Source organism: Trichosurus vulpecula, chromosome 3 (assembly GCF_011100635.1).
Source record: "Trichosurus vulpecula isolate mTriVul1 chromosome 3, mTriVul1.pri, whole genome shotgun sequence".
Taxonomy (NCBI): Eukaryota; Metazoa; Chordata; class Mammalia; order Diprotodontia; family Phalangeridae; genus Trichosurus; species Trichosurus vulpecula.
In genome coordinates this window covers 249,311,771-249,326,861 of record NC_050575.1, presented here as the reverse complement: position 1 = coordinate 249,326,861, position 15,091 = coordinate 249,311,771, and positions in this window count along the sequence as shown.

Sequence of the window (15,091 nt, the reverse complement as noted above, 5' to 3'; positions counted from 1 at the left end):
CAGGAAGACCTGAGTTCAAATTTGGCTTCAGACTAGCTTCATGATCCTGGACAGGTCACTTAGCCTCTGTTGGCCTCAGTTTCCTCATCTATAAAATGGGGATAATAATAGCACTTAGCTCCCAGGGTTGTTGTGAGTGTCAAATGAGATAATAATTGTGAATTGCTTAGTATAGCATCTGGCATATAGTAAGTGCTATGCAAATGTTAGCTATTATTATTATTAGATATGTGATTTCAGTGATTTAGAGAACTCTTAGATAAGACAACTTCTCTTACCAATGCAAGTTGGCACCTTCTTTGTAACTTATAGTCATCACAAGTTACCAAGAGCACTGAGAAGTTAAATGACTTACCCAAGGTCATACAGTAAGTCAGAAATGGAACTTGAGCCCAGGTCTTCCTGGCTCCAGGACCAGCACTCTATCTACTATACCACATAGTTGCCCAGCAACGAGTGATTTTCCCTTTGTAAGATTCATACACTAAACATACTAAAAATATAAATATTCAATACACTAAACCACAGCTACCTCTCCTATAAAAAGTAAAATATTACATATTCAGAAATGAATGCAAGGCAATTTTGTTAGAGTAAGAGATGCAGAAACAAGGAAAAGGATCAAGAAAGGCCAAAATGTAGGCGGTGGTACTTGAGATGAGCTTTTAAAGAAACAGGAGGTTCTAGGAGATGGGGGCAGGAGGAGAAGCTACATTCTGAATATGAGAGACGGCCAATGCAAAGAGATGGCCATGGGAGATGGGATGCCATGGATGAGAGATGTAGACAAGTAGGTCACTTTGAAACTGGAAATAGCTTGGCCAAAATCTGGAAAAGAAGTCTAGAGGGAGCTAGCTTGGTGCTACACACTTTTCCCATGTGATCATAGAAGCTGCTATGTGTCTCTTCTCTGCCTTTTTTGCATTCAGAAGATGATGAGGAGTCAGTGATGTGTCATAATAGCCATTCAGCAGAGAAAATGTACATGCTATGATGCCAGACTAACTCATGGGTTTAAAAAAATGTCTTCAGTACATATTTGACAGAATATGGAATTCTCACTAGCCTTTCTTCATCTACCGGTGTCATAAAGTGATCAATCTTCTGGCAGTGAGAATCAATAGACCAAAGAAAAAGCTTTCAGTGTATCTTCATCTTTTCCCAAGCTTTCTTTCATTTCACATAAGTAGGATTATTTCTTTTACTCCCCAAGACCAATGGTTCATGGTAATTTCTGCAATAGTCACTGTTAACTGTTAACGGTCATTTATTTCTTTTAATGTCTTTTAAAATGGAAGCTTCTTGAGGACTGTGAAGATGTTTTCTATGATTCTGTGCGCTGCATCCAGGATATTGACAACCACAGTACAGCTGCTAATAACAAACAAGCCAATGAACCTAAATCTTAATATTCTCAGACAGTAAGTAAAGGAAGGTTTCTGTTTTCCTATGACAAAATTATCTTTGAAATATTATCGATTTTTAGACTCAGGTATTTCATGAATATCTTTTGATATATTGATCGATATGATTGTATGACTGTAGATTTCTAGATAAAAGAGACTTCTTAGATCATTTGGTTTGCCTTCCTCATTTTGTTAACTTAGTCCATAAAAGGTTAAGTGACTTGCCCAAGGTCACATTGAAATGTGACCCAAGTCCTCAGACTGTGAATCCAGTACACTTTGCACTGCAGTTTGCTGCTTCCTATTACATTATACATCTTGTTTATCTCACAGAGCTTGCTTTAGAGATGATTTTTGAACTGAGCAAAATATTCACAGGTATCCCAAGCAATCAATGAATTGACAAATACTTATTAAGCCCCTCCTATTTGCTATGCACTCTTGTGGGTGCTAGGGATGCAAAGACATAAATGAAATGGTCCCTATCCTCAAGGAGTTTATATTCTACCATAGTATAAGAGCTAAAAGGAATTTTAGGGGTCATCTAAGCCTACCTGCTAATTTAACCAATGGGGAAACTGAAGACCAGAAAAGTCAAGTAACTTACCCAAAGTCATGCAGACAGAATGGTGTAAAAGCCTGAATTCATGCTCACATCCCCTGACTCCAAACCCAGTGCTTTTCCCATTACACTACAGGGACATGAATGTAGTTAAAGGTACATTAATTCTATCAGGAGAGGATCGGACCCTGAAAATTTCAGATACTATTCAGATTCAGACATGTTACCCTTTTAGGATGGTGTAATGGATAGAGTACTGTACTTGGGGTCATGAAAACCTGAGTTCAAATCTAGTCTCAGGCACTTACTAGCTGGTGACCCTGAGTAAGTCACTTAACCTCTGTTTGCCTTAGTTTCCTCATCGGTAAAATGGGGCTAATAATAGCACCTACCTCCTAGGGTTGTGGTGAGGAGCAAATGAGATAATAGCTGTAAAGCACTCTGCACAGTTCCTGGAACATAGTTAAGTGTTATTTAAATGCTGGCTATCATCATTATTATTATTTCAAATTACTCTCTGCCTCTTGGCTATGTAAAAAAGAAACAAAAACCAAAAAAAGCTCATCAATTTTTTTAAACAACAAAATAAGAAAAATACAATGATCACTAGAATGGGGAGGGAGAATGCTCAAACCACTTGTTTACGGTAGAAAAGACCAGATTCTCAGTTAATTGAACCTCTCACTTTCCAACCAGCTACTTCAGCTTCCCATAGATATATCCCAGCTTTTGCCTTTGATTTCATCTGAGATTAACTGCCTTTTTAATTAGAAAATAATAAGAAGAGCTAGTAAATTAATGTCTTTTAAGAAAAATGCCATTCAAATTGAGGATATAGTTCCTTCTGCTTTCTTTTTGTGGAGAGAGACAATGCAGATCCAGGGAAAATTATTTGAAATAAGGTCAGAAAGAGTCTTTCAATGGTAGCTCACTCACACTTGATCTCTGCATGTTGCAAAGCTAGCAGAGGAGCTAAGCCTTTTGAAATATTCCAGGGCATGCAACCATACATCTTTTAAATGGAACAGCAGTAGAGCTCCACTGTGGGACTTGACCAGGTAATCTTCAAATGCTAACATTGCAGATAAGCATTAATGTGGCGTGTTGGGCGCACGCAGGTTTATCCCTGAAGCTAATGAAAAATGTTGGTGATTAACAGAAGTATGAAAAGCAAGTGTCTGCAAGTAGATTTGCTGACAAAGAAATCCAAGAAGGCTTGAGATAGAGAGGATGTGAGAAACGTGGTTGTCGCAAGGAGGGAGATTTGAGCAAATGAGAAGACTTGTTATCTATCAGCAAGTATTTATTAAGCACCTACTATGTCACAGGCACTATGTTAAGTGGAAATATAAATATAAAGAATGAAACAATCCCTAAGGAATTTGCATTCTAATGAGGGACACAACAAGTAGAAATGAAAACACATACAGCCTATAAAATCTACATCATGGAATGTGGTAAAGACAAGAGTGGGGTAAGTCACTTTGGAGGGCATAACAATAACTTGAAAAAGCAACCCTGACCTAGCTATCACAGAGAAAGAAGGTTATGCAGAACTGTTAGGAGCAGTAAGAATGTGGCCCAGGATGGGCCAGTTCACCTTATTCATTGGTCAGAGGATACACCCTTGAGTTCCAGCTTCTCACAAAATGGAACTTAACTGCTCTTAGTTTCAGTGCCATTCTAAGCTGGCACCAGAGGTAAATAGAACTACACAAGATAATTAAGGTTCCTTCTTGCTCTAACTATTCAGTGTAAACTAGTGGAAAGAATAATGAATCTAAGAACAATGGACCTGTTTTCATATCTGCCTTGCTATTTACTAGCTATTTGATCATAGACAAATTCCAACCTCCATGGGCCTGTGTTTATTCAAAAAAACCAATGGGGTGAATGAGTTAATTCCCAAGGTGTTGTAGCAATTTAGATTTGAAGCTCTTTTCCACCCATTAATAGACCATGTGACTTTCTTTTGTCACAGGAGGCCTGGGTCACATGACATGGGAGGAGCTTCCTGACAGGAAAAGGAAATTATGTCACAAGAAATGGGGAGGGAGGGAGAGAGAGAGCAAGAGAGAGGAGCAGTTATAGCTGCTAATACTTGCTAATGTCTGCCCTTGTGATTGTTAGAACTGAACAGCTGACTTAGCTGTACTGTGAGTTTGTCCTTGGGAAGACCCAAGCAGGGAGTCAGAGAGATTTTGGGATGGCAAGGCTTCAGGCTGTGATATGGTGTTTTAAGTTCCTTGCTGTTATGATGAAGTGGGCTAATTGGCTGTGGGAGCTCAATATTTAGTTATGGGTTATGGTTCTCTGGTGTCTGAATAAATGTTATACTTCTTTTACCTTCTTTATGAAGAGTCTCTCATGCTTTGCAATACAGAACTACACAGGCATATTCACGATTATTGTTGATGTGGTGTTTATTTCCTTACTGATACATAAGGTCTCATCCTAAGAGTACATATACCTGAAGTAGGATTGTTCAACATGCTGAAAAACCATTTCAAAACTCAGACTATGCTGATATAGGCTGTTCTAAACTTCATCTTCCCAAATGAAATGTGATAGAGAATCAGACAGGACTCTAAGAAGATCTAAGTTTAAATCCTGCCTTAGACACATATTAGCTGTTCAATACTGAGCAAGTCACTTTAACTTCTGTGCTTCAGGTTTGTTTATCTGTAAAACAGGGACAATATTATTAATACCTTCCTTTTAGGGTCATTCAGAGGATCAAATCAAATAAAATTTTAAAGCACTTTGCAAACTTTAAGGTGCTACAGAAACGCTATTATTGTTTTGTTATTATAGTATAGCTACTGAAGTAGAAACTACTGGATGAGAACGTATAAATTAATAAAATAAACCAAGACCCAGTGTAGTAAATAAGGATCATGATTTACATTTGTATAGAGGTTTACAGCTGACAAGCTGCCTTTGAGAATAAGAATAATAATAACAATTGCAAGCAGTTATATTGAACTTTAAGGCTTGCAAAGCAAATTTATAGATATTTCATCTGGTCCTTACAACAAATGGGGAAACTGAGGTTCAGAGAAACCAAACGGTTTGGAGAGCAAATTAGATTTCTCTAGAGCAAACACCTAGGAAAGTCTAGAACATGATGAATCTGTAGTTTCCTCACTACAACATTGGAATGAGCTCAGTGATTGAGTAATGAAATGTAGCGGCTATTGATTATGCTTTAAGGTTTGAGAAAGACTCTGAAAAGGGAACCTTTAAAGGAAATTTGGAATAAGAGAAAGAATTTTTAAAGGTATAAAATTAGAAGGAAAATTGTGGTTATCATTAGAAGGAAGAATGGAAACAAGCATTTATGAAGTACTTATTATGTGCAATTACCATGACAAATACTTTACAAAAAATTAACTCCTTTGATCTTCAAAATAACCCTGAGAGGTAGGTGCTATTATTATCCCCAATTTACAATTGAGGAAACTGAGGCAAACATTGCTAGTAAGTCGTTGGTAGTTTTTCTTATACCAAAGTAAATTCTGCTTCTGATCTAATGAAAGTTCTTAATTCTGGGCCAAGTATAAGAAGTCAGGAAGAACTGGGTTTGAATTCTGCCTCGGACATTTACAAGCTAAGTGACTCTACTAGGCAAATCACTTAACCTTATTTTTTTGCCTTAGTTTCCTAATCTCTTAACTGGGGAAAATAATTATGCCTACTTCTTTGGGTTTAAGTGATGATGAAGTGAAATAATATATAGGAAATGCTTTGAAAAGCATAAATATAAAATAGACATGAATTATTACTTCTCATTATTATTGAGGCAGCCAGGTGGCACAGTGGTTCAAGTGCTGGACTTAGAACAAGGAAGAACTAAGTTCAAATCTGACCACAGATACTTCCTGACTCTATGACCCTAGGTCACTTTACTTCTGCCTGTCCTCAATTTCCTCATCTATTAATTGGGAATAATGATAACACCTACCTTCCAGGGATGAGATGGAGAGAGGAGTCAAGGTGGTGGAGAGAAACCAGGAAGTTTTGTGAGATCTCTCCAGTTTCCCTCAGAAATAATGTTAAATCAAGCCTCTAAGAGAATCCTGGAGTGACAGAGTCCACAAAAAGACAGAGTGAAACAATTTTCCAACTTAAGGTAACTTAGAAGCACTTCAAGAAAGGTCTGTCTCCCTTGGGTAAAAGGGGAGTGCAGCCCAGCACAGGCAGAGTCCAGGCAGCCAGCCTGTGGCAATATCTCAAATCAACAGCCAAGGTCCCATGGTTCTGGCTTATCAGACTAGTGGCACAGCAGGCCAGCTAAGAGGCCTCCAACCCCAGAAGAAGGCAAACTGCCACCCCTGGAACTCCAGCATAACAGCTGAGACTAGGCCGAGCCACCATAGCACAGCAGGGACACTGCAAGCCCCAGAAACCCTGGCACAGATATCCAATGACCACATCCTTGGCCCGAGTGCAAGAAACTTAGGGCAGTGCCCCCTGTAGCCCAGGAGTAGAGTTCAACTTTTAAAAAATGAGCAAAAAACAACAACAAAAAAGAACAGGAGCCATAGAAAGCTACTATGGTGATAGAGAAGAGCAAACACAAACTCAGAAGTGGACAACAATGTTAAAATGCCTACATACAAAGCCTCAAAGGGGAATATAAATTGGTCTCAAGCCCAAAACATCCTCTTGGAAGAGCTCAAAAAAGATTTTAAATATAAGTAAGAGAGGTAGAAGAAAAATGGGAAAAAGAAATGAGAGTCAAAAGCTTGGAAAAGGAAGCACAAAAACTGACTGAAGAAATCAACTCCTTAAAAAGTAGAACTGGCCAAATGGAAAAGGACGTACAAAAGCCAACTAAAGAAAATAATTCCTTAACATCAAGAATCAGTCAAACAAAATCAAAAGAATGAAAAAAATAAAAGAAAATGTAAAATGCCTCATTAGAAAGGGGTTAAATAAAAGGAGTGTACTGGGACAAGAAGAAAGGGGAAGGCTGAGCAGGGTAAGTTATATCACATGAAGAGGCACAAAAGACCTATTGCAGTAGAGAGAAAGAAGGGAAAGAGTGAACATTGTTTAAACCTTACTCTCATTGGGTTTCACTCAAAGAGGAGATAACATACATTCAGTTGGGTATAGAAATTTATCCTACCCTGTAGGGAAGTAGTAGGGGAAAGGAAAGAGGGTGGCTGATAGAAGGGAGAGCAGATTTGGGGAGAGAGTGGTCAGAAGCAAAACACTGATGATGAGGGACAAGGTGAAAGGAGAGAAAAAAGTATAAACAGGGAAAATAGGATGGAGTGAGATACACAGTTAGTTATCATAACTATGAATGGAATGAACTCTCCCATAAAATGGAAGTGGATATCAGAGTGGATTGAGAACCAGAATCCTACAATATGTTATTTACAAGAAACATATTTGAAGCAGAGATACACATTGAGTAAAGATAAAAGACTGGATCAGAATATAGTATGCTTCAGATGAAGTAAAAAAAAAAAAAAGCAAGGGTAGCAATCCTGATCTCAAACAAAGCAAAAGCAAAACTAGATCTAATTAAAAGAGACAAGGAAGGAAACCAGAGCTTGCTAAAAGGTACCATAGACAATGAAGTAATATAAATACTAAACAGATATGCACCAAATGATATAGCATCCAAATTCTTAGAGGAGAAATTAAGTGATTTATAGAAAGGAGTAAACGGCAAAACTATTCTATTAGGGGACCTCAACCTCTACCTCTCAAAACTAGATAAATCTAACCACAAAATAAAGGAGAAAGAAATTAAGGAGGTGAATAGAATTTTAGAAAAGTAAGATAAGATAGACTTCTGGAGAAAACTGAATGGGGATTGAAAGGAATATACCTTTTTCTCAGGGGTACATGGCACACACACAAAAAATGACCATGTATTAGGGCATAAAAATTTCACAATCAAATGCAGAATGGCAGAAGCATTAAATGCATTCCTTTTAGATCATGATGCAATAAAAATTACATGTAATAAAGGGCCATGGAAAGATAGATTAAAATTAATTGGAATCTAAATAATCTAATTCAAAAGAATGAGTGGGTTAAACAATAGATCATAGAAACAATCAATAATTGCATTAAAGGGAATGACAATAATGAAACAACATAATAAAATTCATGGGATGCAGCCAAAACAGTACTTAGGGGAAATTGTATATCTCTAAATGCTTACACAAATAAAAGAGAGAAAGATCAGATTAATGAATTGGGCATACAACTAAAAAAGCTAGAAAAAAATTGAAAATGTCCAAGAATATATTGAATTAGAGATTCTGAAAATCAAAGGAGGGATTAATAATATTGAAAGTAAGAAAACTATTGAACAAATAAATAAAACTAAGAGCTGGTTTTACGAAAAAAAATAAGAAAATAGATAAACCTTTGGTTAATTTGATTTTAAAAAAGACAGAAGAAAACCAAATTATCAGTATCAAAAATGAAAACGGTGAACTCACCACCAATAAAGAGGGAATTAAAGCAATAATTAGGAAATATTTTGCCCAACCATATGCCAATAAACCTGACAATCTGTGTGAAATGGATGAATAGTTACAAAAATATAAATTTCCCAGGTTAACCCCATTTTATAAAAAGAAATTGAACAAGCCATCAATTAACTCCCTAAAGAAAAAATCTCTAGGGCTGGATTGATTTACAAGTAAATTCTACCAAATATTTAAAGTACAATTAATTTCAATACTATATAAGCTATTTAGAAAAATATTTGAAGGAGTTCTACTAAATTTCTTTTTATGACACAAATATGGTCATAAATATGATACCTAAACCAGGAAGAGCCAAAACAGAGGAAAAAAATAATGAATATTGGTGCAAAATTTTTAATAAAGGGGAAGCTAGGTGGCACAGTGAGTAGAGTACCGGCCCTGGAGTCAGGAGGACCTGAGTTCAAATCCAGTCTCAGACACTTGACTCTTGACCTTGGTCAAGTCACTTAACCCCAATTGCCCTGCTTTCCCCCCTCCAAAAAAATTTTTTTAATAAAATAGTAGCAAAGAGAATACAACAATTTGTCACAAGGATAATATACCATGACCAGACAGATATATAGCAAGAGCGCAGGACTGATTCAATATCAGGAAAACTATCAGTATAATTGACCATATCAATAACAAAACCAAGAGAAATCATATGATTTTCTCAATAGATGCAGAAAAAGCTTTTTGACAAAATACAGCACCCATTCTTATTAAAAACCACTAGATAACACAGGGATAAATGGGGTTTTCCTCAAAATGATAAGTAGTATCTATCTAAAGCCATCAGCAAGCATTATCTATAATATGGATATGCTAGAAGCCTTCCTAATAAGATCAGCTGTGAAACAGGGATGCCTTTTATCACCACTATGATTCAGCGTTGTACTAGAAATCTTAGCTTTAGCAATAAGTGAAGAAAAAGAGATTGAAGGAATTAGAACAGGAAATGAGCAAACAAAACTATCACTCTTTGCAGATGGTATGATGGTGTATTTAGGGAATACTAGAGAATCAACTAAAAAACTACTTGAAATAATTAACAACTTTAGCAAAATTCCAGGATATAAAATAAACCCACATAAATCATCAGTACATCAGTATTTGTATATATTACCAATAAATCTCAGTAAGAAGAGAAAGACAGAGAGAGAGAGAGATTCTATTTAAAATAATTGTGGAAAATACAAAATATGTGGGAGTTTACCTGCCAAGACAAACCAAGGAACTAAATGAACATATTTACAAAACACTTTTCATGCCAATGAAGTCAGATCTAAATAATTGGAAAAATATCAATTGCTCATTGATAGTCTGAACTAACATAATAAAAATGATAATTCTACCTAAATTAATTTACTTATTCAGGGCCATACCAATCAAACTACTAAAAAAATTTATTTGATAAAGCCAGAAAGAAATAATAACAAAATTCATCTGGAAGAGCAAAGGGTCAAGAACATAAAGGGAATTAATGAAAAAATTCAAAGGAAGGTAGCCTAGTCGTACTAGATCTAAAACTATATTGTAAAGCAGCAATCAACAAAACTATTTGGTACTGACTAAGAAATACAGGGCTGGATCAGTGAAATAGATTAGGCACACAAGACACAAAAATAAATGCCTATAGTAATCTACTGTTTGATAAACCTAAAGATTCCAGATTCTGGGATAAGAACTCACTATTTGACAAAAACTGCTGGTGTAGCAGAAACTAGACCAACATCTCAAACCATATACCAAGAAAACATCAAAATGGGCACATGATTTAGACATAAAGAGTGCTATCACAAGCAAATTAGGAAAGCAAGAAATAATTTACCTGTCAGATCTATGGAGAAGGGAAGAATTTATGTCCAAACAAGTGATCGAGAACATTATGAAATGCAAAATGGATAACTTTGATTACATTAAATTAAAAATGTTTTCCACAAAGAAAACCCAATATAATCAGATTAGAAGAAAACCAGAAAGCTGGGAAACAATTTTTATAGTCAGTGTTTGTAATAAGGCCTCATTTCTCAAATATATAGAGAATTGAGTCAAATTTGTAAGAATATAAGTCATTCTCCAATTGATAAATGGTCAAAGGATATAAACAGGCAGCTTTCAGATGAAGAAATTAAAGCTATCTATAGTCATATGAAAAAATGCTGTAAATCACTATTGATTAGAGAAATGCAAATTAAAACAACTCTGAGGTACCACCTCACACCTATCAGTTTGGCTAATATGACAGGACAAGAAAATAATAAATGTTGTAGAAGATGTGGGAAAATTGGAGCACTAATGTATTGCTGGTGGAGTTGTGAATGGATTCAACCATTCTGGAGAGCAATTTTTAACTATGCCCAAAGGGCAAGCAAACTGTTTATTCCCTTTGATCCAGCAATACCAGTATTATATCTATATTCTGAAGAGATGATTAAAAACAGGAAAGGACCCACATGTACAAAAAAATTTATAGGAGCTCTTTTTTCTGGTGGCAAAGAATTGGAAATTTGAAGGAATATACATCAATTTGCAAACGGCTGAACAAGTTGTGGTATACGAATGTAATGGAATACCATTGTGCTACAAGAAATTATGAGCAGTGAAATTTCAGAAAAAACCTGGAAAGACTTACATGAACTGATGCTGAGTGAAGTGAGCAGAACCAGAACATTGTATATGGTTATAGCTACATTGTACAATGATCAGCAATGATTGATTTAGGTCTTCGCAGCAATACAATGATCCAAGATGATTCTAAAAGACTCATGATGGAAAATGCTATCCGCATCCAGAGAAAGAACTGTGGAGTCTGAATGAAGATTGAAGCATACTATATTTGCTTTTTTGTGGCTTTTTCCATTGGTTCTTTTTCTTCTTTCACAACATGACTAATGTGGGAATATGTTTACATTACTGTACATGTATAACCTATATCATATTGCTTTCAGACTTGGAAAGGGGGGATGGGAAGGTCAAAGGGAGAAAAAATTTTAAAGTCAAAATCTTATTAAAAATGACTTTGAAAATTCACTTTATATGTAATTGGAAAAAATAAAATACCATTTACAAAAAAAGAATCAAATGAGACAATATTTGTAAAGCACTTTTCAAACTTTTAAGTGGTACATTGTAACCAGAATGGCCTTTGTTTTCTTTGAATGACTCAGCTTACCTCATTGAGCCTCTGGACACTGTGGCTTGCTCTTCCGGGGCAGGAGGCCCGGGGAGCATGCCGGGAAGCAGACAACTTCCTGTGTGATGAGTCATGGGGCTGGCTGAGGGGAGGTGTTAACCTCTACCCTAGGGGGAGGGGCCAACTCAGGAACCAATCGGCCCTGGTCATTCGGGCGGAGCTTGATGATGTCAAAAACCCTATAAGAGGGGAGAGGACAGCTTGAAGATCTCTTTTCCTTTTCCGGTTGGAGCCAGAGACAGTTACAACGACAGTTACAGAGGCAGTTACGACAGTTACGTCAGTTACAGCCACAGCGACAGACACAGCTGAAGCAGGAGCTGCCAGTAGCAGAGCTAACCTACGGGAGAAAGCTGAACAAAGACTTCAGGCCATTACAGCGACAGTTACAGCGACAGTTGGAGCCAGAGGCAGTTACAGAGGCAGTTACGACAGTTACGTCAGTTTCAGCCACAGACACAGCTGAGGCAGGAGCTGCCAGTAGCAGAGCTGATCTACGGGAGGAAGCTGAACAAAGACTTCAGGCCAGTGGGTAATCTTATTACCATCGAGGGGGAAGCATGATTTTGCTTTACGCAATCATGCTTCTCTGTAGCCTCCTGGTTACTCTTTCAAGGCGTACTTATTGGGCCTGGAAGATTATGATCAACATATCAAAATGGGGCTTCTGGTTCATGGGTTGGTTACTGTTGAGCCTAAATAAATGTTTTGATTCTTCTGCCTTCTACTTTGAGAGTTTCTTATATCCGGCGGTTCCGAACCTTTCAGACATGTTTATGATCCTCTTTGAGATTATAAACTCTGCCCTCCTGATACATTTGGCGTCACGAACAGGATCGCTAGGTATAAGATCTCTATTTAGAAGCAGAACAATTTCAGAGGAAGAGATGAATATCCCAGGATGGGAGGATCCATTTTATTCCTCCCTAGCAAAAGAATTGGCTAAAAAAGCTGGACCCTGTGAAAACTGGGAACCAAGGCTACGGAGAGGAGATCCTAGGGATTTGGAAAAGTGTTTACGAGAAGTTGGGATTCAGTCAGGGGCATCACTATCTAGGCAAAGCTGGATAGTGTTATCAGCCTACCGGCTAGTATACGAAAGATTGAGATTAAGTGAAAGACATGGGGGCACTCCTACCCCACAGGAAGAAGAGGAATCTCAGATAGCAGGAGACCAAACTGACTCAAATGAGAACTTTTCTATTAATGTGGCTAAGAGCAACAGGAGACCAAAAAAGCCCAGAGTGCATTTCAACCCAGCCCAGAAAGAGCCTGACTGCCTGCTTCGTCCTAGCCATGGTGGCAGAGGAAGTGAGTGGGGAGAGAATGAGACAATGTTAGGGGCTGAGGCACAAAACACTACTGGGGTTCAGGATGTGCCTCACACAGAGAATAGGAGATGGTTAAATGATCAGACAAGGGCTCGACCCATACAAAGGAGGAAGACAGAAACCCGAGGTGAAGATTCAGTTACAAGGGAAATTCAGGAAGATTTCTCACCGCAAGAGGTCACAGATATTTTGAGTAGATTCAGCCAAAGAATAGGAGAACCATTGATATCTTGGATGGTAAGACTCAGTGATCAAGGGGCCGGTGGAATATCAGTAGATGGGACAGACTGCATGAGATTCATAGGTATCAGCCATGATCCTCTAGTTCAACAAGCTTTTAGGGAACATCATCAGCAAGGAGATGGTGATAGCGGGACTACTCTGTTGGCATTAGCCGCTGTGGGATGCAATAAGAGATATGCTACTGATTCTATGTGGCCCACTGAGCACAGACCCTGGTATTCACTTAGAGATTGTATCATGAGACTAAAGGAGGAGGTAATGAAGACTGCCATTATGACAGGAACTGCAGACAAATATTACAATGATTCAATGGAACTGCCTCATAGGAATTTAATAATTAGGACAGCTCCCCCTGCTTATAAACAACTAATTTTGAATTTATTACTTGGAGAAGTAGGGAGCCGTCTTACAACAGTGATAAATAAGATTTTACAGTTATATGACTTAGGTGACTGGGGAAGGGATAGATCTCCTCGAGAGAGAAGGGTGAATAACCAGCAAACTTGGCGCCAAAGGAGAGTAACAAGGAAAGAAATGTTTACTACTTTATTGAGAGCAGGGGTAGGTTTTGAAATGATAGATGGAATTCCAACCAATGAATTATACAGAATGTATAGAGGACTTGATAACACGAGAAATAGGGAAATAAGAACTGCTCCTGCAAGCCCACAAGCCACTCAGAGTGAAGGTGACCTTGTGTGATCAACGGATGAAAACTTGTACATCTGGGGAAAGGCTGGGAGGACAATCTTAGTCTATATCTAGGGTGGGATCCTCTTGGCTTCCTCATTATGTTCCTTTTGAAAAGAAACATTTCCCACCTGAGTTTGGCTCTGATGTTGGATCTTTGCATAACTGAAATCTCAACCAAACTTGAGATGATTTTATTTGAAGAAGTATAGTCCATACTTGTCTATTCTTTTTGTCCTTTGTTTTGGCTAACCTTGTTGCTAGTTTTGTTTCCTTCAGGCTTAAGCACCCTGCACTTTCCGGTGACTGCCTAAGCATGTAGCATTTTTGGAATTCCTGCCAGCTCGTTAAAGAAATGACCTCTGGAATGGGACTTTTTGGGGGCAGGGCCATCTCTACATCCAATTTCAGCATGAAGAAGCTATGGAAAATGAGACCTTCACCCCTCACCCCAAGATTTTGAGCCCCAATTGTTCAAGGGGGGTGGAAATGATGATAGTGTTCTGTTTACTTATTTTGTGTTATCCTTGCTGTGTTGTTTTGTTGTTATGATATTATTGATCCTATGTAATGGATACAAGGATTTGGGGTGGACATTTGAATTATTAATAATTATTTTGGGGATGATTGATTGAAAAGATTATTTTGCTGGGATCTAGGGGTGGATCGCATTTGAATCGTTAACCAATGTTTGGGAATGTTACTGAATGATATGTTTTGCTTTATAATGAATGATATGTTTTAGTTTCCTTTGTAATTGGATCACAATGTATGTTCTAGGATACATGGCTGATTAGATTATGTATCCTATAACAAGGGGTGGAGTGTAACCAGAATGGCCTTTGTTTTCTTTGAATGACTCAGCTTACCTCATTGAGCCTCTGGACACTGTGGCTTGCTCTTCCGGGGCAGGAGGCCCGGGGAGCATGCCGGGAAGCAGACAACTTCCTGTGTGATGAGTCATGGGGCTGGCTGAGGGGAGGTGTTAACCTCTACCCTAGGGGGAGGGGCCAACTCAGGAACCAATCGGCCCTGGTCATTCGGGCGGAGCTTGATGATGTCAAAAACCCTATAAGAGGGGAGAGGACAGCTTGAAGATCTCTTTTCCTTTTCCGGTTGGAGCCAGAGACAGTTACAACGACAGTTACAGAGGCAGTTACGAC